Source organism: Somniosus microcephalus, unplaced genomic scaffold (assembly GCF_052327205.1).
Source record: "Somniosus microcephalus isolate GS21.2 unplaced genomic scaffold, FLI_Smic_1.0 unresolved_chr4, whole genome shotgun sequence".
In the NCBI taxonomy this organism is placed as follows: Eukaryota; Metazoa; Chordata; class Chondrichthyes; order Squaliformes; family Somniosidae; genus Somniosus; species Somniosus microcephalus.
Window position 1 is genome coordinate 43,115,786 of NW_028225182.1, and position 21,830 is coordinate 43,137,615.

Genomic DNA, 21,830 nt, shown 5'->3' on the forward strand with positions numbered 1-21,830 from the left:
CATTGGGGGTTGCTCATTTCAAGGTGTTTCCAAAATTTGGTGGCTCTTTTTTGGATAGTGATTATTAATGGATATTGGCTTAGTTCTGCCCTGCATGGATTGTTTATGGTTTTCCTTTGAGTCCGGAGGATACTTTTACAGAATTCTGCATGTAGGATCTCAATTGGGTGTTTGTCCCATTTTGCAAATTCTTGTTGTGTTAGCGGTCCCCACACCTCACTGCCATAGAGTGCAATTGGTTCAATTACTGATTTGAAAATTTTGAGCCAAATGCTAATTGGGATTTCTATTTGGATTGATTTTTTAATGGCATAGAAAGCCCTTCTTGCTTTCTCTTTCAGTTCATTCACAGCCAGTTTGAAATTTCCCGTAGAACTGATTTTTAAGCCCAAGTATGTGTAGTTAGTGGTTTGTTCAATTTTGGTTGTTCCTAGTGTGAAATTTATTTTGGGTCCCTGATGTCTGGATCTTTGCTGGAACACAAGGACTTTGGTTTTTTGGGGATTTATTGTCATGGCCCAAGTCTGGCAGTATGACTCCAGCAGATCCAGGTTCTGCTGTAGACCCTCCTTAGTTGGTGACAGCAGAACCAGGTTGTCTGCATAGAGGAGGAATTTAACCTTGGATTCATATAGGGTGAGTCCGGGTGCTGTAGATTGTTCAAGTAGTTTTGCCAATTCATTTATGTAAATATTAAAGAGTGTCGGTGAGATTGGCGAGCCCTGCATCACCCCCCGCCCCTGTGGGTAGTATTTTGTTTGTTTGTCTCCAATTTTAACTGCACATTTGTTGTTTGTATACATTGATTTAATTACATCATATGTTTTTCCCCCTACCCCGCTTTCGATAAGTTTCAGGAATAAACCGTCATGCCAGATGGAGTCGAAAGCCTTTTCGAAATCTATAAATCTCTCTCTCTCTCTCACACTCTCGCTCTCCCTCTCTCTCCCTCTCTCTCGCTCTCTCTCGCTCTCTCTCGCTCTTCCTCGCTCTCGCTCTCCCTCTCCCGCTCTCCCTCTCCCGCTCTCCCTCTCCCGCTCCCCCTCTCCCGCTCTCCCTCTCCCGCTCTCCCTCTCCCGCTCTCTCACTCTCCCTCTCTCACTCTCATAGAAATCGGGCAAGGGGACTGTGACATACTTGAACATATTAGCATCGGGAGGGAGGAGGTACTAGCGGTTTTAGCAGGCCAAAAAGTGGATAAATCCCCAGGCCCGGACGAGATGTATCCCAGGCTGTTGTGTGAGGCAAGGGAGGAGATTGCAGGGGCTCTGACACAAATTTTCAGAACCTCTCTGGCCACAGGGGATGTACCAGAGGACTGGAGAACAGCTAACGTAGTACCATTATTCAAGAAGGGTAGCGGGGATAAACCAGGGAATTACAGGCCAGTGAGCCTAACATCTGTGGTAGGGAAATTATTGGAAAAAATTCTGAGGGACAAAATTAGTCTCCACTTGGAGAGGCAAGGATTAATCGGGGATAGTCAGCATGGCTTTGTCAAGGGTAAATCATGTCTGACAAATCTGATTGAATTTTTCGAGGGGGTGACTAGGGGGGTGGATGAGGGAAATGCTGTGGATGTGGTTTACATGGACTTCAGTAAAGCTTTTGACAAAGTCCCGCATAGGAGACTGGTCAAGAAGGTAAGAGCCCATGGGATCCAGGGTGCCTTGGCGCGTTGGATCCTAAACTGGCTGAGTGGCAGGAGGCAGAGGGTGATGGTCGAAGGTTGCTTTTGTGACTGGAAGCCTGTGTCTAGTGGGGTACCTCAGGGATCGGTGCTGGGTCCCTTGCTGTTTGTGATCTACATAAATGATTTGGATGAGAATGTAAAAGGTATGATCAGTAAGTTCGCAGATGACACGAAAATTGGTGGGGTGGTAAATTGTGAGGAGGAAAGCCTCAGGCTACAGGAAGATATAAACGAGTTGGTCAGATGGGCGAAAAAGTGGCAAATGGAATTTAACCCTGAAAAGTGCGAGGTGATGCATTTTGGACGGACAAATAAGGCAAGGGAGTACACAATGAGCGGTCGGACCCTAGGAAGTACAGAGGGTCAGAGGGACCTTGGTGTGCATGTACATAGATCCCTGAAGGCAGCGGAACAGGTAGATAAGGTGGTTAAAAAGGCATATGGGATACTTGCCTTCATTAGCCGAGGCATAGAATATAAGAGCAGGGAGGTTATGATGGAGCTGTACAAAACGCTGGTGAGGCCACAGCTGGAGTACTGTGTGCAGTTCTGGTCACCTCACTATAGGAAGGATGTGATTGCTTTAGAGAGGGTGCAGAGAAGATTCACCAGGATGTTACCTGGGATGGAGCGCTTCAGTTATGAAGAAAGACTAAACAGGCTGGGGTTGTTTTCCTTGGAGCAAAGAAGGCTGAGGGGGGACCTGATTGAGGTGTACAAAATGATGAGGGGCATAGATAGGGTAGATAAAGAGGAACTTTTCCCCTTAGTAGGGGGGTCAATAACAAGGGGGCATAGATTCAGGGTAAGGGGCAGGAGATTTAGAGGGGATTTGAGGAGGATCTTTTTCACCCAGAGGGTGGTTGGAATCTGGAACTCTCTGCCTGAAAGGGTGGTAGAGGCAGGAACCCTCACAACATTCAAAAAGCATTTGGATGAGCACTTGAAATGCCATTGCATACAAGGCTATGGACCAAATGCTGGAAAATGGGATTAGACTGGACAGGGATTGATGGACGGCGCAGACACGATGGGCCGAAGGGCCTCTCTGTGCTGTAAAACTCTATGACTCTCTATGACTCTCTCCCTCTCTCACTCTCCCTCTCTCACTCTCCCTCTCTCACTCTCTCTCTCTCTCACTCTCTCTCTCCCCCGCTCTCCCCCCCGCTCTCTCCCTCTCCCGCTCTCCCTCTCCCGCTCTCCCTCTCCCGCTCTCCCTCTCCCGCTCTCCCTCTCCCGCTCTCCCTCTCCCGCTCTCCCTCTCCCGCTCTCCCTCTCCCGCTCTCCCTCTCCCGCTCTCCCTCTCCCGCTCTCCCTCTCCCGCTCTCCCTCTCCCGCTCTCCCTCTCCCGCTCTCCCTCTCCCGCTCTCCCTCTCCCGCTCTCCCTCTCCCTCTCCCTCTCCCTCTCCCTTCTCCCTCTCCCTCTCCCTCTCCCTCTCCCTCTCCCTCTCCCGCTCCCGCTCCCGCTCTCCCTCTCTCCCTCTCTCCCTCTCTCCCTCTCCCTCTCCCCCTCCCCCCCCTCTCCAATTCAAATTCAAATTCAAATCGCTTTATTGGCATGATAAGGTACATCTTATGTTGCCAAAGCATCATAATACATTTATGGTTGAACACATAAACGCAGTTCTATTCATACAGTGTATAAACAGGTATATCCCTGAGTGTATAAATATACAATCGCATTATTTATATATACTCTTTTCTTAGTTTACTGGTTGTCCCTCTGTTCATGGCAAGCTGCAACATAGTGTGCCGCCAGTGTTACACAGCTTCTCTCCTCCCCCAGTAGGTATGGGAGTTTTTGGTTGTCATTCAGATTTCTGAATTCAGGGCATATTTGTGAGAATTTTTGGTAGAAATTCTCCCTGATGCCCTGATATTTTCCACAGGCTGTGAGGAAGTGCATCTCTGTCTCCACTACTCCCTGACTGCAGTGAGAGCATATCCTGTCTTCTCTTGGCAGCCTGGTCTGCCTGTGTCTGCCTTTTTCGATCGCTAGGCTATGTTCGCTAAGTCTGTACCTTGTCAAGGTTCTTCTCAGTTTGTTATCCTTTACCATGGTCAGGTAATCAGCTATGTTGTATTGTCTGTTTAGGGCCAAGTAGCAATTGAGTTTGCTTTGGGTTTTTGTTTCTGCCCAATATGTCAGATATTTTTCCTTTTGCTTAGTGACGATTGTGTTGGGTCGAATTCTTTGTGTTACCCTGTCATTGTCCTGGGGCTGGTTATTGTTAGTAGTTACTTCACTGAGTCCCAGGACTAGTTGACTGAGGGTATTCTTCTTTATGGTCAGCTCTTGGCATTTCAGGGCGTCGTAGTGATAGCATTGGGGGTTGCTCATTTGTAGGTGATTCCAAAATTTGGTGGCTCTTTTTTGGATAGTGATTATTAATGGATATTGGCCTAGTTCCGCCCTGCATGCATTGTTTACTGTTTTCCTTTGAGTCCGGAGGATACTTTTACAGAATTCTGCATGTAGGATCTCAATTGGGTGTTTGTCCCATTTTGCAAATTCTTGTTGTGTTAGCGGTCCCCATACCTCACTGCCATAGAGTGCAATTGGTTCAATTACTGATTTGAAAATTTTGAGCCAAATGCTAATTGGGATTTCTATTTGGATTGATTTTTTGATGGCATAGAAAGCCCTTCTTGCTTTCTCTTTCAGTTCATTCGCAGCCAGTTTGAAGTTTCCCGTAGAACTGATTTTTAAGCCCAAGTATGTGTAGTTAGTGGTTTGTTCAATTTTGGTTGTTCCTAGTGTGAAATTTATTTTGGGTCCCTGATGTCTGGATCTTTGCTGGAACACAAGGACTTTGGTTTTTTGGGGATTTATTGTCATGGCCCAAGTCTGGCAGTATGACTCCAGCAGATCCAGGTTCTGCTGTAGACCCTCCTTAGTTGGTGACAGCAGAACCAGGTCGTCTGCATAGAGGAGGAATTTAACCTTGGATTCATATAGGGTGAGTCGGGTGCTGTAGATTGTTCAAGTAGTTTTGCCAATTCATTTATGTAAATATTAAAGAGTGTCGGTGAGATTGGCGAGCCCTGCATCACCCCCGCCCCTGTGGGTAGTATTTTGTTTGTTTGTCTCCAATTTTAACTGCACATTTGTTGTTTGTATACATTGATTTAATTACATCATATGTTTTTCCCCCTACCCCGCTTTCGATAAGTTTCAGGAATAAACCGTCATGCAGATGGAGTCGAAAGCCTTTTCGAAATCTATAAATCTCTCTCTCTCTCTCTCACTCTCTCACACTCTCTCTCTCTCTCCCTCTCTCTCGCTCTTCCTCGCTCTCCCTCTCCCGCTCTCCCTCTCCCGCTCTCCCTCTCCCGCTCTCCCTCTCCCGCTCTCCCTCTCCCGCTCTCCCTCTCCCGCTCTCCCTCTCCCGCTCTCCCTCTCCGCTCTCCCGCTCCCGCTCTCCCCTCTCCCGCTCTCCCTCTCCCGCTCTCCCGCTCTCCCCTCTCCCCGCTCTCCCTCTCCCGCTCTCCCTCTCCCGCTCTCCCTCTCCCGCTCTCTCTCTCGCTCTCTCTCGCTCTTCCTCGCTCTCGCTCTCCCGCTCTCCCTCTCCCGCTCTCCCTCTCCCGCTCTCCCTCTCCCTCTCCCGCTCTCCCTCTCCCGCTCTCCCGCTCTCCCTCTCCCGCTCTCCCTCTCCCGCTCTCTCTCTCGCTCTCTCTCGCTCTTCTCGCTCTCGCTCTCCCGCTCTCCCTCTCCCGCTCTCCCTCTCCCGCTCTCCCTCTCCCGCTCTCCCTCTCCCTCTCCCGCTCTCCCTCTCCCGCTCTCCCTCTCCCGCTCTCCCTCTCCCGCTCTCCCTCTCCCGCTCTCCCTCTCCCGCTCTCCCTCTCCCGCTCTCCCGCTCTCCCTCTCTCCGCTCTCCTCTCCCGCTCTCTCTCTCCCGCTCTCTCTCGCTCTTCCTCGCTCTCGCTCTCCCGCTCTCCCTCTCCCGCTCTCCTCCTCTCCCGCTCTCTCACTCTCCCTCTCTCACTCTCATAGAAATCGGGCAAGGGGACTGTGACATACTTGAACATATTAGCATCGGGAGGGAGGAGGTACTAGCGGTTTTAGCAGGCCAAAAAGTGGATAAATCCCCAGGCCCGGACGAGATGTATCCCAGGCTGTTGTGTGAGGCAAGGGAGGAGATTGCAGGGGCTCTGACACAAATTTTCAGAACCTCTCTGGCCACAGGGGATGTACCAGAGGACTGGAGAACAGCTAACGTAGTACCATTATTCAAGAAGGGTAGCGGGGATAAACCAGGGAATTACAGGCCAGTGAGCTAACATCTGTGGTAGGGAAATTATTGGAAAAAATTCTGAGGGACAAAATTAGTCTCCACTTGGAGAGGCAAGGATTAATCGGGGATAGTCAGCATGGCTTTGTCAAGGGTAAATCATGTCTGACAAATCTGATTGAATTTTTCGAGGGGGTGACTAGGGGGGTGGATGAGGAAATGCTGTGGATGTGGTTTACATGGACTTCAGTAAAGCTTTTGACAAAGTCCCGCATAGGAGACTGGTCAAGAAGGTAAGAGCCCATGGGATCCAGGGTGCCTTGGCGCGTTGGATCCTAAACTGGCTGAGTGGCAGGAGGCAGAGGGTGATGGTCGAAGGTTGCTTTTGTGACTGGTAGCCTGTGTCTAGTGGGGTACCTCAGGGATCGGTGCTGGGTCCCTTGCTGTTTGTGATCTACATAAATGATTTGGATGAGAATGTAAAAGGTATGATCAGTAAGTTCGCAGATGACACGAAAATGTGGTGGGGTGGTAAATTGTGAGGAGGAAAGCCTCAGGCTACAGGAAGATATAAACGAGTTGGTCAGATGGGCGAAAAAGTGGCAAATGGAATTTAACCCTGAAAAGTGCGAGGTGATGCATTTTGGATGGACAAATAAGGCAAGGGAGTACACAATGAGCGGTCGGACCCTAGGAAGTACAGAGGGTCAGAGGGACCTTGGTGTGCATGTACATAGATCCCTGAAGGCAGCGGAACAGGTAGATAAGGTGGTAAAAAGGCATATGGGATACTTGCCTTCATTAGCCGAGGCATAGAATATAAGAGCAGGGAGGTTATGATGGAGCTGTACAAAACGATGGTGAGGCCACAGCTGGAGTACTGTGTGCAGTTCTGGTCACCTCACTATAGGAAGGATGTGATTGCTTTAGAGAGGGTGCAGAGAAGATTCACCAGGATGTTACCTGGGATGGAGCGCTTCAGTTATGAAGAAAGACTAAACAGGCTGGGGTTGTTTTCCTTGGAGCAAAGAAGGCTGAGGGGGGACCTGATGAGGTGTACAAAATGATGAGGGGCATAGATAGGGTAGATAAAGAGGAACTTTTCCCCTTAGTAGGGGGGTCAATAACAAGGGGGCATAGATTCAGGGTAAGGGGCAGGAGATTTAGAGGGGATTTGAGGAGGATCTTTTTCACCCAGAGGGTGGTTGGAATCTGGAACTCTCTGCCTGAAAGGGTGGTAGAGGCAGGAACCCTCACAACATTCAAAAAGCATTTGGATGAGCACTTGAAATGCCATTGCATACAAGGCTATGGACCAAATGCTGGAAAATGGGATTAGACTGGACAGGGATTGATGGACGGCGCAGACACGATGGGCCGAAGGGCCTCTCTGTGCTGTAAAACTCTATGACTCTCTATGACTCTCTCCCTCTCTCACTCTCCCTCTCTCACTCTCCCTCTCTCACTCTCCCTCTCTCACTCTCCCTCTCTCACTATCTCTCTCTCACTCTCTCTCTCCCCCGCTCTCTCCCTCTCCCGCTCTCCCTCTCCCGCTCTCCCTCTCCCGCTCTCCCTCTCCCGCTCTCCCTCTCCCGCTCTCCCTCTCCCGCTCTCCCTCTCCCGCTCTCCCGCTCTCCCGCTCTCCCTCTCCCTCTCCCTCTCCCTCTCCCTCTCCCTCTCCCTCTCTCCCTCCTCTCCTCTCTCCCGCTCTCCCTCTCCCCCTCCCCCCCTCTCCAATTCAAATTCAAATTCAAATCGCTTTATTGGCATGATAAGGTACATCTTATGTTGCCAAAGCATCATAATACATTTATGGTTGAACACATAAACGCAGTTCTATTCATACAGTGTATAAACAGGTATATCCCTGAGTGTATAAATATACAATCGCATTATTTATATATACTCTTTTCTTAGTTTACTGGTTGTCCCTCTGTTCATGCAAGCTGCAACATAGTGTGCCGCCAGTGTTACACAGCTTCTCTCCTCCCCAGTAGGTATGGGAGTTTTTGGTTGTCATTCAGATTTCTGAATTCAGGGCATATTTGTGAGAATTTTTGGTAGAAATTCTCCCTGATGCCCTGATATTTTCCACAGGCTGTGAGGAAGTGCATCTCTGTCTCCACTACTCCCTGACTGCAGTGAGAGCATATCCTGTCTTCTCTTGGCAGCCTGGTCTGCCTGTGTCTGCCTTTTTCGATCGCTAGGCTATGTTCGCTAAGTCTGTACCTTGTCAAGGTTCTTCTCAGTTTGTTATCCTTTACCATGGTCAGGTAATCAGCTATGTTGTATTGTCTGTTTAGGGCCAAGTAGCAATTGAGTTTGCTTTGGGTTTTTGTTTCTGCCCAATATGTCAGATATTTTTCCTTTTGCTTAGTGACGATTGTGTTGGGTCGAATTCTTTGTGTTACCCTGTCATTGTCCTGGGGCTGGTTATTGTTAGTAGTTACTTCACTGAGTCCCAGGACTAGTTGACTGAGGGTATTCTTCTTTATGGTCAGCTCTTGGCATTTCAGGGCGTCGTAGTGATAGCATTGGGGGTTGCTCATTTGTAGGTGATTCCAAAATTTGGTGGCTCTTTTTTGGATAGTGATTATTAATGGATATTGGCCTAGTTCCGCCCTGCATGCATTGTTTACTGTTTTCCTTTGAGTCCGGAGGATACTTTTACAGAATTCTGCATGTAGGATCTCAATTGGGTGTTTGTCCCATTTTGCAAATTCTTGTTGTGTTAGCGGTCCCCATACCTCACTGCCATAGAGTGCAATTGGTTCAATTACTGATTTGAAAATTTTGAGCCAAATGCTAATTGGGATTTCTATTTGGATTGATTTTTTGATGGCATAGAAAGCCCTTCTTGCTTTCTCTTTCAGTTCATTCGCAGCCAGTTTGAAGTTTCCCGTAGAACTGATTTTAAGCCCAAGTATGTGTAGTTAGTGGTTTGTTCAATTTTGGTTGTTCCTAGTGTGAAATTTATTTTGGGTCCCTGGTGTTTGGATCTTTGCTGGAACACAAGGACTTTGGTTTTTTGGGGATTTATTGTCAGGGCCCAAGTCTGGCAGTACGACTCCAGCAGGTCCAGGTTCTGCTGTAGACCCTCCTTAGTTGGTGACAGCAGAACCAGGTCGTCTGCATAGAGAGGAATTTGACCTTGGATTCATATAGGGTGAGGCCGGGTGCTGTGGATTGTTCAAGTAGTTTTGCCAATTCATTTATGTAAATATTAAAGAGTGTCGGTGAGATTGGCGAGCCCTGCGTCACCCCCCGCCTCTGTGGGAAGTATTTTGTTTGTTTGTCTCCAATCTTACTGCACATTTGTTGTTTGTATACATTGATTTAATTATATCATATGTTTTTCCTCCTACCCCACTGTCGATAAGTTTCAGGAATAAACCGTCATGCCAGATGGAGTCGAAAGCCTTCTGGAAATCTATAAAGCATGCGTAGATTTTGCTTTTGTTATGGTGAACGTGTTTGTCAATTAGGGTCTGTAGGGTGAAGATATGATCTGATGTTCTATAGTTTGGCAGGAATCCAATTTGGCTTTTACTCAAGACATTGTGCTCCTCAAGGAAGTTTATAAGTCTTTTGTTTATGATGCTACAGAATACCTTCCCCAGGTTACTGTTTACACAGATGCCTCGATAGTTGTTTGGGTCGATTTTGTCCCCACTTTTGTATATGGGCGTTATGAGTCCTTTGTTCCAGATATCAGGGAAATAACCGACACTCAGAACCAAGTTGAAGAGTTTTAGGATAGCCAGTTTCATTTTGTCGTCCGTGTGTTTAATCATCTCGTTTAGTATGCCGTCTGTCCCGCAAGCTTTTCCTGGTCGCAGGTCCTTGAGTTTTTCAAAAAGTTCTTTTTCTGTTATTATGGAGTCTAGCGGGTTTTGGGTATCTTTTATGGCCGTTTCTACCGTTTCTAGCTTTTCCAGTTTTTTGCATATTTGGTGTTGCTCTGGTCTTAGTGCGTTTTTCTGGTATAATTTTTCAAAGTGGTTTACCCATGTGTCCCCATTTTGAATGGCCAATGCGTCGTGTTGTTTTTTGTGTAGTGTATTCAAGTTGTCCCAGAAACAATTGGAATCAATGGATTCCTCCATGGAGCTGAGTGTATTCTTAATATATTGCTCTTTTTGGTTCTGAGTGTGTTTCTGTATTGTGTTAGTGTCTGACAATAAGTAAGGCGTAATTCCTCGTTTTCTGGATGTCTGTGTTTTTGGTTTGATATTTTTCTACGTTTTTTCCTCGTTATGGCAATCTGGGTCAAACCATTTTTCATAGTTTTTTGTTTTGGGTTTGTTCTTGCGAGCTTTCAAGTTTGCACTTGCTGCCAAATTATCAAAAATATTGTTTAGGTTAATAACTGCCCGGTTTACGCCTTCTTTATTGTGAGTGTATATGTTATCCAGAAAGGTGTCCAAGAGAGCTTGAGTTGATGCATTGCTAATTGTTTTCTGGTATTTTTCCGTGTCGTTTTTGGCCCATCTGTACGATTTTTTGGTGTTGTACAGTTTACTGGGTTGTGTTTCTGGGGTCCTACTCTTCACGTCTAGCACCGAAGAGCGTAGACCTTGGATATTCCAGGTCGAAATATATAAGGATTTCATGTTAAGTTTGATCTCTTACTATGATAGGTTAAAGAGTGGTACGTGTTTGTCGTGTCTAAGTGTGGGAAAAAAAGATCACTTCAGTTGTCTATAAAAGTTAATACTATTTGGTTACAGTTCTTTCTATTAATTAGTCCTTGATCCATAAGGCAGAAGTAGATGCTGCTGCACATCTGCTTATTGTCTCTTAATGGATTGTTTCTGTCTGAGGTATTGCGTACGTCCTGTGCATCTCTCCCTCTGTCTGGCTGAGAGCGGTCCTGTTCCCCTGTGGGACAGGAGTGGTGCAGGTCTGATATTGTTGTTTTGCATGGGGATCCTCTCTGGTCTTGGTTGGTGTGGTGGTGGTCTTTGTAGTGGTCCTGATATGTACCCCGCTGATCTCTGGTGGTCGGGGGGGGGGGGGTCCTCTTGGAGTCTGGGTATGGACCCGGTTAAAAGCGACGTCCTTCAGGGCTTTAGCAAAGATCGATATTCTTTTCCTTTGGATGTGGACGTGGTCGTAAAGACATTCCTCATCGAGGGTGGGGTGTTGGGCCAGGTGCACGTTGTGTTTTGATTCACAGTCTCTTGCTATGCTGGCATTTATCTCATGAATTGTGTTGCTGTTAAAGTCTGTTCTCGGCAATATTGTGGAAACAGTGATTCTAGTGTTTGGAAATGTACAGCTTGCCTTCCTAATCATTGCTCTGAGCGATGTTGCTACCTCTTTCTGTTGGGCCTTTAGGTCATTTGTGCCCGTGTGTATTATGTGTTGGGGGGAGCCTAATCTGGCTTTGGTCAGCCATCCCATGGCTCTATCTGTTGTTGGGCACCAGATCTTTTCTACTTTACTTCTAGGGAAGAGCTATTTCTCCCATAGAAATTTCCCATTTGAGTCTATGAGTATTACGATGTCAGCCTTGTTTGTGTTTACTGTCTGGTGGCTTTCGCCTGGACTCATATATTGTGTGTGCTGGGCTGGGGTGTCTGGTGTGTGTGTTCCTCTTGTGAGCGGATCGCATGTGGTTCCACGGTGGTGGGGGAAGATTGAGAATCAGTATGCTGGTCGGTCTGTGTGGCACCCCTTGTATTGTGTGTCTGCTGCGTTTGTTCCGTGTGGGAGTGCAGCCGTTCCGTCCGGCTCTGTCTTGTCTTATCTCTAGCCTCTGGTTGCTGGTCTAATGGTGTTATCTCTCTTCTATGGCTCTCGTCTTTTTCCTGCAGCTCTTTCACCCAATTCCCAAGTAGATTCACCTGGTTCTCAAGTAGATTCAGCTCTCTCTTGTGTCTCTCCCTCTCCTGCTTTTGTTCGTGATTCATTTTGAGGAACTCCTCTCTAAGTTTAACCATCTCTATCTCTAATTGATTAAATTTATCTTTTAGTTGTATCTGGCTGTGTGATCCCGGGGTATGTGTCTGGTCGGCCCTGGAAGGCTCACTCACTTCCTGGCTATGCTGCTCTTCTCTTGGTGAGCTGGGAATGGTAGGGGGACTATGTGTGGCTTCCTCCCTGGTAGTTATGCTGGGGTTTGTCAGTTGTATCGTGTGGCTGTGGGTCCCCGGGGTTAGTGTCTGGTTTGAACTGTGTGGCTCGTTCACCTCCTGACCAGGCAGATTTCCTCCTGGTAAGTTGTCAATGTTGGGGGGAGTGCGGGCCACTCTGAGGCTGTTCCTTCCCCTCTTAGTTAATCCTTTCAGTGTCCTGAAGGCCGTTACAAATTTGTCGAGGTTGCCTTGCACTAATATTGTTCCGGTATTGTATACGTTGACAGTCGTGGTTGCCCTGTCTCCTGGTGTGTTAATTTTCATTTTGGACCCATTTGCGGTATTTTCTAGCTTAACACTGGTATAGTGTGATTTTATTGCTGTGATCCAAGCCGCTGGCTGATCTGAGTAGAAAATGAGGTTACTTTTTGTCCCATTGTTGTACCAGTCAGCAAAAAGAGTTTCTGGTTTTTCTCTCATCTGATCATGCTTGATCGATTTTATAGCATTTTTTTTGATGTTGGGGGGAATCTGGAAGCGGTTGCTCTCAGTGTCCCTCAGGGGCTGTTGTGGCTCTTCTGATTCGCTCATTTTTGGTATCTTAGAATAAGCTTTTCTGTGGCCCCGGGTTTGGTGTTTCCCTCTCCCTGTTCGCGACCTTTCCCGGTCCCCCTCTCCGACCCCGTGGTCCCTGGGCCTCGGCTCCTGGGTTCACCCTTCCCAGGTCTGAGTCTGTGAGCCGCTGTTTCACGGTGTCTCTGGGCTGTTCCCCTCCCCCTCAGAGGTATCTGGGCCTCTGTCTCGGCCTGGCTCCTCGGACCTTTCCCTGGCTTCAGTCTCCCTCCCTGGGCCCTGTACTCACAGTCTTGGTTTTCTCGTTCCCGTTTGGTTGCTGGGCTGCGGCCCGAGTCCCCTCGGCTGTGCCGATTGCTGGATTGCTGGGCTGCGTCCCGAGTCACCTCGCCTCCTCGAATTCGCTTTGCCTCGGTCACTGTCTGCGCCTGGAAGGTCTCCAGGCCTCTGTCTCGGTCTGGCTCCTCCACGGTCCTGTGTTTCGGCCGCCGTTCTGGAGTCGCCGCTCTGATTGACGCTGCGTCTCCGTGCGGCCTTCCCGAGCTCGATGCAGCCGAGTCCCCTCGTTCCGGCTGCCGCTGCGTCTCCGTGCGGCTTCCCCGAGCCTGATGCGGTCGAGTCACCTCGTTCCGGCTGCCGCTGCGTCTCCGTGCGGCCTCCCCGAGCTCGATGCGGCCGGGTCACCTCGCTCCGGCTGCCGCTGCGTCTCCGTGCGGCCTCCCCGAGCTCGATGCGGCCGGGTCACCTCGCTCCGGCTGCGTCTCCGTGCGGCCTTCGCCGTGTCCCCTCGCTTCGGCTGCTGCTGCGGCCGCTGTTCAGGTTTTTCTTTGTTTTGTATATTTCTTCCCTTATTTCTTTTTGCTTTGGCTCTTTTATTTGTTTGTTTTCTAATTTCCTCTGATTATTTTTTTCCTTTTTTTTCGGGTCCCGTCTTTGGCGCTCTTTTTTTTCCCGTTTTTTTTTTTTTTCTTTTCTTTGTGTTTAAACTAACCTTAAACTTAAACTAAATAGAAATAAACTAAAATGAACTAACTTAGCAAAAGTTAATACTTAAATGTAACCTTTTTTCCCCACATTAGACACTAAAAAATACTAAATCTCAGCAGCTCATCTTTTGTGCTCTCGCTCTCTCTCTCGCTCTCTCTCTCGCCCTCTCTCTCTCGCCCTCTCTCGCGCCCTCTCTCTCGCGCCCTCTCTCTCGCGCCCTCTCTCTCGCGCCCTCTCTCTCGCGCCCTCTCTCTCGCGCCCTCTCTCTCGCGCCCTCTCTCTCGCGCCCTCTCTCTCGCGCCCTCTCTCTCGCGCCCTCTCTCTCGCGCCCTCTCTCTCTCGCCCTCTCTATCTCCCCGCTCCCCCTCTCTTACCTTCCACCTCTCCCCCTCCTACTCGCTGGGCTGTCCGCTTTGAATTTCCCAGTTTTGGAGCTTTGGAAAGGGCTGTGATCAGCGCTGACTCCTCAGTGGAACGACTGACTAACCTGGGTCCTTTCTCTCTCGCTAAGAGAAGACAGAAAGGGAATATGATAAAATAAATTAATATTATGAAAGGTTCGGACTCATTGGATCCAAGTAAGTTTTTCTGCCATGTGGTCATATTTGCAAATTAAGGACAATAACAGAAAATAGGAATTGCAGGAAGAACGTTTTTTACTAAAATACTCAGTAATGCTGATGTGTAATGGCATGCTGTATCAGCCATAGCTCAGTTGGTAGCACCGTTGCCTCTGAGTCAGAAGGTTGTGGGTTGAAGTCCCCACTCCAGAGACTTGAGCCCATAATCCAGGCTGACACTCCAGTGCAGTGCTGAGGGAGTGCTGCACTGTCGGAGGTGCCGTCTTTCGGACGAGACGTTAAACCGAGGCCCCCCCGTCTGCCCTCTGAGGCGGACGTAAAAGATCCCATGGCACTATTTCGAAGAAGAGCAGGGGGAGTTATCCCCGGTGTCCTGGGGCCAATATTTACCCCTCAACAAACCGGGAAAACAGGTTATCTGGTTGTTATCACATTGCTGATTGTGGGAGCTTGCTGTGAGCAAATTGGCTGCAAAGCGCTTTGGGATGTCCGGTGGTTGTGAAAGGCGTTATAGAAATGCAAGTCTTTCTTTGTATCAGTCTGTAGTAGCTTCCTATACTGCTGTGAAATAACCTGATATATCCGTGTGTAAGCTGCGATTCGGTGCATGTTTAATAGCCCACTGAGTTGTGTTCTTGTGGCGTGCTCCCATCGCTGAGCCTATTCTGCTTTGAGTGTTGCTCCAACGTGATTGCTGCATTTAGATAAGTGAGGGCATCAGCCACAAGGCACTTCCCCAATCTCTTGCTGTGAAGAAGCTCATTATTCAGTTGACCCTGAGGAGCCTTTCCATCGTGTTTCAACATGTATGATCTGGACGAGGGAACTAGATGTAATATCTCCAAGTTTGCAGACGACACAAAGCTGGGTGGGCGTGTGTGCTGTGAGGAGGATGCAGAGAAACTCCAGTACGATTGGGACAGGTTAGGCGAATGGGCAGATGCATAGCAAATGCAGTATAATGTGGATAAATGCGAGGTTATCCACTTTGGTGGCAAAAACAGGAAGGCAGATTATTATCTGGCAATAAATTGGGAAAAGGGGAAGTTCAACGAGACCTGGGTATCCTTATGCACCAGTCGCTGAAGGTAAGCATGCAAGTGCAGCAGGCGGTTAGGAAGGCAAATGGTACGTTGGCCTTCATAGCGAGAGGATTCGAGTACAGGAGCAAGGATGTCTTGCTGCAGTTGTACAGGGCCTTGGTGAGACCACACCTTGAGTATTGTGTGCAGTTTTGGTCGCCTTAGCTGAGGAAGGATGTTCTTGCCATGGAGGGAGTGCAGCGAAGATTCACCAGACTGACAGCTGGGATGGCAGGAATGACTTATGAGGAGAGATTGGGGCGATTGGGCTTATACTCGCTGGAGTTTCGAAGAATGAGAGGGGATCTCATTGAAACTTATAAAATTCTAACAGGACTAGGCAGACTAGATGCAGGAAGGATGTTCCTGATGGCGGGGGATTCCAGAACCAGGGGTCACAGTCTAAGGATAAGGGGTAAGCCATTTAGGACTGAGATGAGGAGGAATTTCTTCACCCAGAGAGTGGTGAACCTGTGGAATTCTCTGCCACAGAAGGCGGTGGAGGCCAGTTCATGAAATATATTCAAGAAGGAGTTAGATATATTTCTTAAGGCTAAGGGGATCAAGGGATATGGGGAGAAGGCAGGGACAGGGTACTGAATTTGGATGATCAACCGTGATCTCATTGAATGGCGGAGCAGGCTCGAGGGGCCGAATGGCCTACTCCTGCTCCTATCTTCTATGTTTCTATGCAGGGCAATTCCTCTGCCCCACAATGTATCGGGCCATGAGTCGACGGCATGCAATGTGCTGATTGTGTTGAAGCACCAATTTAGATTGAAAGACCATTGCCTTTGGGGATTTGCCTCGTGGGTAGTGAGAGCGATTTTTACATCATCTGAAGACTCCAGCAGTGACAAACAGAAGGGGGTTGACATAAAGAAAGAACTCGCATTTCTATGGCACCGTTCACGATCTACAATCTCTGGTGTTCAGAAGAATGAGACTTATAAGATTCTGAAGGGGCTTGACAGGGTAGATGCAGAGAGGCTGTTGCCCCTTGATGGAGAGTCCAGAACTAGGGGGTCACAGTCTCAGGATAAGGGGTCGGCCATTTTAGACTGAGATGAGGAGGAATTTCTTCATTCAGAGAGTGGTGAATCTTTGGAATTCTCTACCCCAGAGGGCAGTGGATGCTGAATCGTTGAGTACATTCAAGGCTGAGATCGAGAGATTTTTGGACTCTAGGGGAATCAAGGGATATGGGGATAGGGCGGGAAAGTGGAGTTGAGGTCGAAGATCAGCCGTGATCTTATTGAATGGCGGAGCAGGCTCGAGGACCCGTATGACCTATTCCTGCTCCTAATTCTTATGATCTCAAAGCGCTTTACAGCCAATGAAGTACTTTTTTGAAGTGCAGTCACTGTTGTAATGTGAGAAACACAGCAGCCAATTTGCGCACAGCAAGCTCCCGCAAACAGCAGTGTGATAATGGCCAGATGATCTGTTTTGAGAACGCCCCTGCTCTTTACCGAGAAGTTTTTTTTTTGCCTCTCCCAGGAGATTGCATACCTGCGACGGAGACGGTTAGGTGGCGGCGGGGTAGAGAGTCTCGTCTTGACGCTCCTGGCATCCTGAGTGTGGGGCAGGTTTCATGGACCAGCTCGTCTTTTTCTGCCCGTCATTTTCGTACATTCGTTTTATAGCTGGTCTTCCAAATTGAACACCGTAGAATTTAAAAGCAGAAAAGTTATGTTAAACTTACATAGAACCTTGGTTGGACCACACTTGGAGTACTGCGAACAGTTCTGGTCGCTATATTACAAAAAGGATATAGAGAAATTGGATAAAGTGCAAAAAAACATTTATAGGGATGATACCAGATCTGAGAGGATATATCCGGAAAGTCTGAACCGGCTGGGGCTCTTTTCTCTGGAAAGGAGAAGGCTGAGGGATGAAACATAGAAACATAGAAGATAGGAGCAGGAGTAGGCCATTCGGCCCCTCGAGCCTGCTCCGCCATTTAATGAGATCATGGCTGATCATCCACATTCAGTACCTGGTCCCTGCCTTCTCTCCATATCCCTTGATCCCTTTAGCCTTAAGAAATATATCTAACTCCTTCTTGAATATATTTAATGAATTGGCCTCAACTGCCCTGTGTGGCAGAGAATTCCACAGGTTCACCACTCTCTGGGTGAAGAAATTCCTCCTCATCTCAGTCCTAAATGGCTTACCCCTTATCCTTAGACTGTGACCCCTGGTTCTGGACTCCCCCGCCATCGGGAACATCCTTCCTGCATCTAGTCTGTCCAGTCCTGTTAGAATTTTATATGTTTCAATGAGATCCCCTCTCATTCTTCTGAACTCTAGCGAATATGGCCTGATAGAGGTCTTTGAAATTATGAAAGAGTTCGATAGGGTAGACGTAGAGATGTTTCCACTTGTGGGGGAGACCAGAACTAGGGGCCATGAATATAAGATAGTCACTAATAAATCCAATAGGGAATTCAGGAGAAACTTCTTTACCCAGAGAGTGGTGAGAATGTGGAACTCGCTACCTCAGGGAGTGGTTGAAGCGAATAGTATAGATGCATTTAAGGGGAAGCTGGATAAACATGTGAGGGAGAAGGGAATAGAAAGTTATGCTGATGGGCTGAGATGAAGTAAATAGAGTGGGAGGAGGCTCGTGTGAAGTATAAACACCGGCATGTTGGGCCGAATGGCCTGTTTCTGTGCTATAAATGTTTTGTAATTCTATGGAACCATAATTGGTGCCTCCATCAACATGGTGGCTACAAGGTGAGCGGAGACAGAACTGCCCACTTCCTGTAATAATTGACCCCTCTTTCCCTGTTAGGAGTCATGTCTGGTGCCTGCTTCTTCAGTGTCTGGAGTCATGTCTGGTGTTTGCTCCTTCCAGTGTCTGGATTCTGTGTGGCGTCTGCTCCTTCCAGTGTCTGGAGGCATGTCTGGCATCTGCTCCTTCCAGTGTCTGGAATCATGTCTGACGTCTGCTCCTTCCAATGTCTGGAGGCATGTCTGGTGTCTGCTCCTTCCAATGTCTGGATTCTGTGTGGTGTCTGCTCCTTCCAGTGTCTGGAGGCATGTCTGGTGTCTGCTCCTTCCAATGTCTGGATTCTGTGTGGTGTCTGCTCCTTCCAGTGTCTGGAGGCATGTCTGGTGTCTGCTCCTTCCAATGTCTGGAGGCATGTCTGGTGTCTGCTCCTTCCAATGTCTGGAGGCATGTCTGGCGTCTGCTCCTTCCAGTGTCTGGAGGCATGTCTGGTGTCTGCTCCTTCCTGTGTCTGGAGACATGTTTGGCATCTGCTCCTTCCAGTGTCTGGATTACGTCTGGCGTCTGCTCCTTCCAGTGTCTGGATTACGTCTGGCGTCTGCTCCTTCCAATGTCTGGATTATGTCTGGCGTCTGCTCCTTCCAGTGTCTGGAGGCATGTCTGGTGTCTGCTCCTTCCAATGTCTGGATTCTGTGTGGTGTCTGCTCCTTCCAGTGTCTGGAGGCATGTCTGGTGTCTGCTCCTTCCAGTGTCTGGAGGCATGTCTGATGTCTGCTCCTTCCAGTGTCTGGAGGCATGTCTGGCGTCTGCTCCTTCCAGTGTCTGGATTATGTCTGGCGTCTGCTCCTTCCAGTGCCTGGAGGCATGTCTGGCGTCTGCTCCTTCCAGTGTCTGGAGGCATGTCTGATGTCTGCTCCTTCCAGTGTCTGGAGGCATGTCTGGCGTCTGCTCCTTCCAGTGTCTGGAGGCATGTCTGGCGTCTGCTCCTTCCAGTGTCTGGAGGCATGTCTGGCGTCTGCTCCTTCCAGTGCCTGGAGGCATGTCTGGCGTCTGCTCCTTCCAGTGTCTGGAGGCATGTCTGGCGTCTGCTCCTTCCAGTGTCTGGATTATGTCAGGCATCTGCTCCTTCCAGTGTTTCTTAATTTATTTTTTATTCATTCCTGGGATGTGGGTGTCGCTGGCAGGGCCAGCATTTATTGCCCATCCCTAATTGCCCTCGAGAAGGTGGTGGTGAGCCGCCGCCTTGAACCGCTGCAGTCCGTGTGGTGAAGGTGCTCCCGCAGTGCTGTTAGGGAGGGAGTTCCAGGATTTTGACCCAGCGACGATGAAGGATTATGTCTGGTGTCTGCACCTTCCAGTGTCTAGGAGTCATGTCTGGCGTCTGCTCCTTCCCTGTCTGTACACTCTGGCCTCATAAGCTATCTCCCTCACACAAGCATCAGCTGACACAAGCAGGTGAGTCACAGTCGGGGCTGCAGTTCCACTGACATCAGGAACAGGAGACCGCTGTTATATTAATGGAAGATGTGGAACCTGAGCTGCTGATGCGTGACAACCTCCCGGGAGGTGCAATCACTTTTACATCAAGACATGAGAAGTGTGGTGGAGCGGGGAGGGAAGGGGGCTTTGCGTTCAGGCTAAGGATCTTGTCCTATCTTGCTGTGCGAAACCATGACAGCTCCATGGTTACCACTGGGCAACGCAAATGAAGGTAAGTAACACTGCACACCAATGTGTAGTAATGTAACTGGAGCATCAGCATTAGCAACGGGGGGTGATGGCGTAGTGGTTATGTTACTGGGCTAATAATCAAATGGATCCGAGTTCATCATCCCACTCAGTAGTGCCGCTTAAGACTTGTCAATAAATCTGCTCATAAAATCACTGGATCAGATCAAAGCTCTGCAGTCCTGCCACATCCAGTCGTGAATGGTGGTGGACCATTAAAAAACTAACGGGGGTAGGAGGAGGCGCCATGAGTATCCCCATCCTCAATGATGGTGGAGCCCAGCATGTGAGTGCAAAAGACAAGGCTGAAGCATTTGCAACCATCTTCAGCCAGAAGTGCAGAGTGGATGATCCATATTGGCCTACTCCCGAGGTCCCCACCATCACGGAAGCCAGTCTTCAGCCAACTCAATTCACTCCCTGTGATATCAAGAAATGGCTGAGCGCACTGGATACAGCAAAGGCTGTGGGCCCCGACAACATCCCGGCTATCGTGCTGAAGACTTGTGCTCCAGAACTAGCCGCGCCTCTAGCCAAGCTGTTCCAGTACAGCTACAACATGGGCATCTATCTGACAATGTGGAAAACTGCCCAGGTATGTCCTGTCCACAAAAAGCAGGACAAATCCAACCCGGACAATTACCGCCCCATCCGTCTACTCTCAATCATCAGCAAAGTGATGGAAGGTGTCATCGACAGTGCTATCAAGCAGCACTTACTCACCAATAACCTGCTCACTGATGCCCAGTTTGGGTTCCGCCAAGACCACTCGGCTCCCGACCTCATTACAGCCTTGGTCCAAACATGGACAAAAGGAGCTAAATTCCTGGAAGGACAAGGGCAGCGGGTGCATGGGAGCACCACCACCTCCAAGTTCCCCTCCAGGTCACACAACATCCTGATTTGGAAATATATCACCGATCCTTCATTGTCGCTGGGTCAAAATCCTGGGAACTCCCTCCCTAACAGCACTGTGGGAGCACCTTCACCACACGGACTGCAGCGGTTCAAGAAGGCGGCTCACCACCACCTTCTCGAGGGCGATTAGGGATGGGCAATAAATGCCGGCCTTGTCAGCGACACCCAGATCCCATAAGTGAATTTAAAAAAAAGTCCGTCTCAGTAAAAAGGACTGTGAATCTGTCGGATTGTTGTAAAAACTCAACTGGTAATGCCACCTTAAGAAGAAGGCAACCTGTCATCCTTACCCAGTCTGGCCCATATGTGACTCCAGTTCCACACCAATGTGGTTGACTCTTAACTTGCCTCTGAAGTGGCCTAGCAAGACACTATTGCAGCACGGAAACCAGGCCATTCGGCCCAATCAGTCCATGTCAGTGTTTACCTTCCATTCAAGCACGTGGATCCAACTGCATTTACCCGCTCTTTGTTTCCATAGCCCTTCAACCCCGTTTCCCACTTGTCCAATCTAATCTTGGGACATTGACATGACCTGTGCCTCAACCGCTCGCCCACGTCCTCACAAATCTAAGGCTGACCCTTCAGTTGCAATGCAGTGCCGAGGGAGCGCTGCACTGTCGGAGGTGCCGTCTTTCGCATAAGACTTCAATCCGGGGGGGGGGGCCTGTCTGTTGGAGGTCCCGTGGCACTTTTTTCGAAGACAAGCAGGGAAGGCCAACATTCTCCCCTCAACCGGCACCACCGAAAAACCGATGACAGGCCAATCGTTCATCTCATGGCTGTTCTTTCTTTCCATTGATGTGTTTCCCTCGGATGAATAAAGTCGTGGAGAAGTCCACGGGTCAGAGGAGTGGGACGGCAGCCGGCTCTGATAGGGTCCTTTGGCATCAGTCATTCAGGGCCCCAATTGGGCAAGCTGGCCCACAGACTAGTCGAGCAACAGCCTGACATAGCCATACTCACAGAATCATTACCTTCCAGCCAATGTCCCAAACTCCTCCATCACCATCCCTGGGTATGTCCTGTCCATACATCCCATAAACGAATAAATAAAAAAAGTACTTTTTTGAAGTGCGGGATCTTGCTCTGCGTAAAATGGCTGCGTTGCGATAGTGGCTGCGTTTTGGATGCCCTGAGGCTGTGAAAGGAGCCATGTTCGCTCCCTAAACCTCTCCGCCTCTCTCTCCTCCTTTTAAGGCGCTCCTTAAAACCTCCC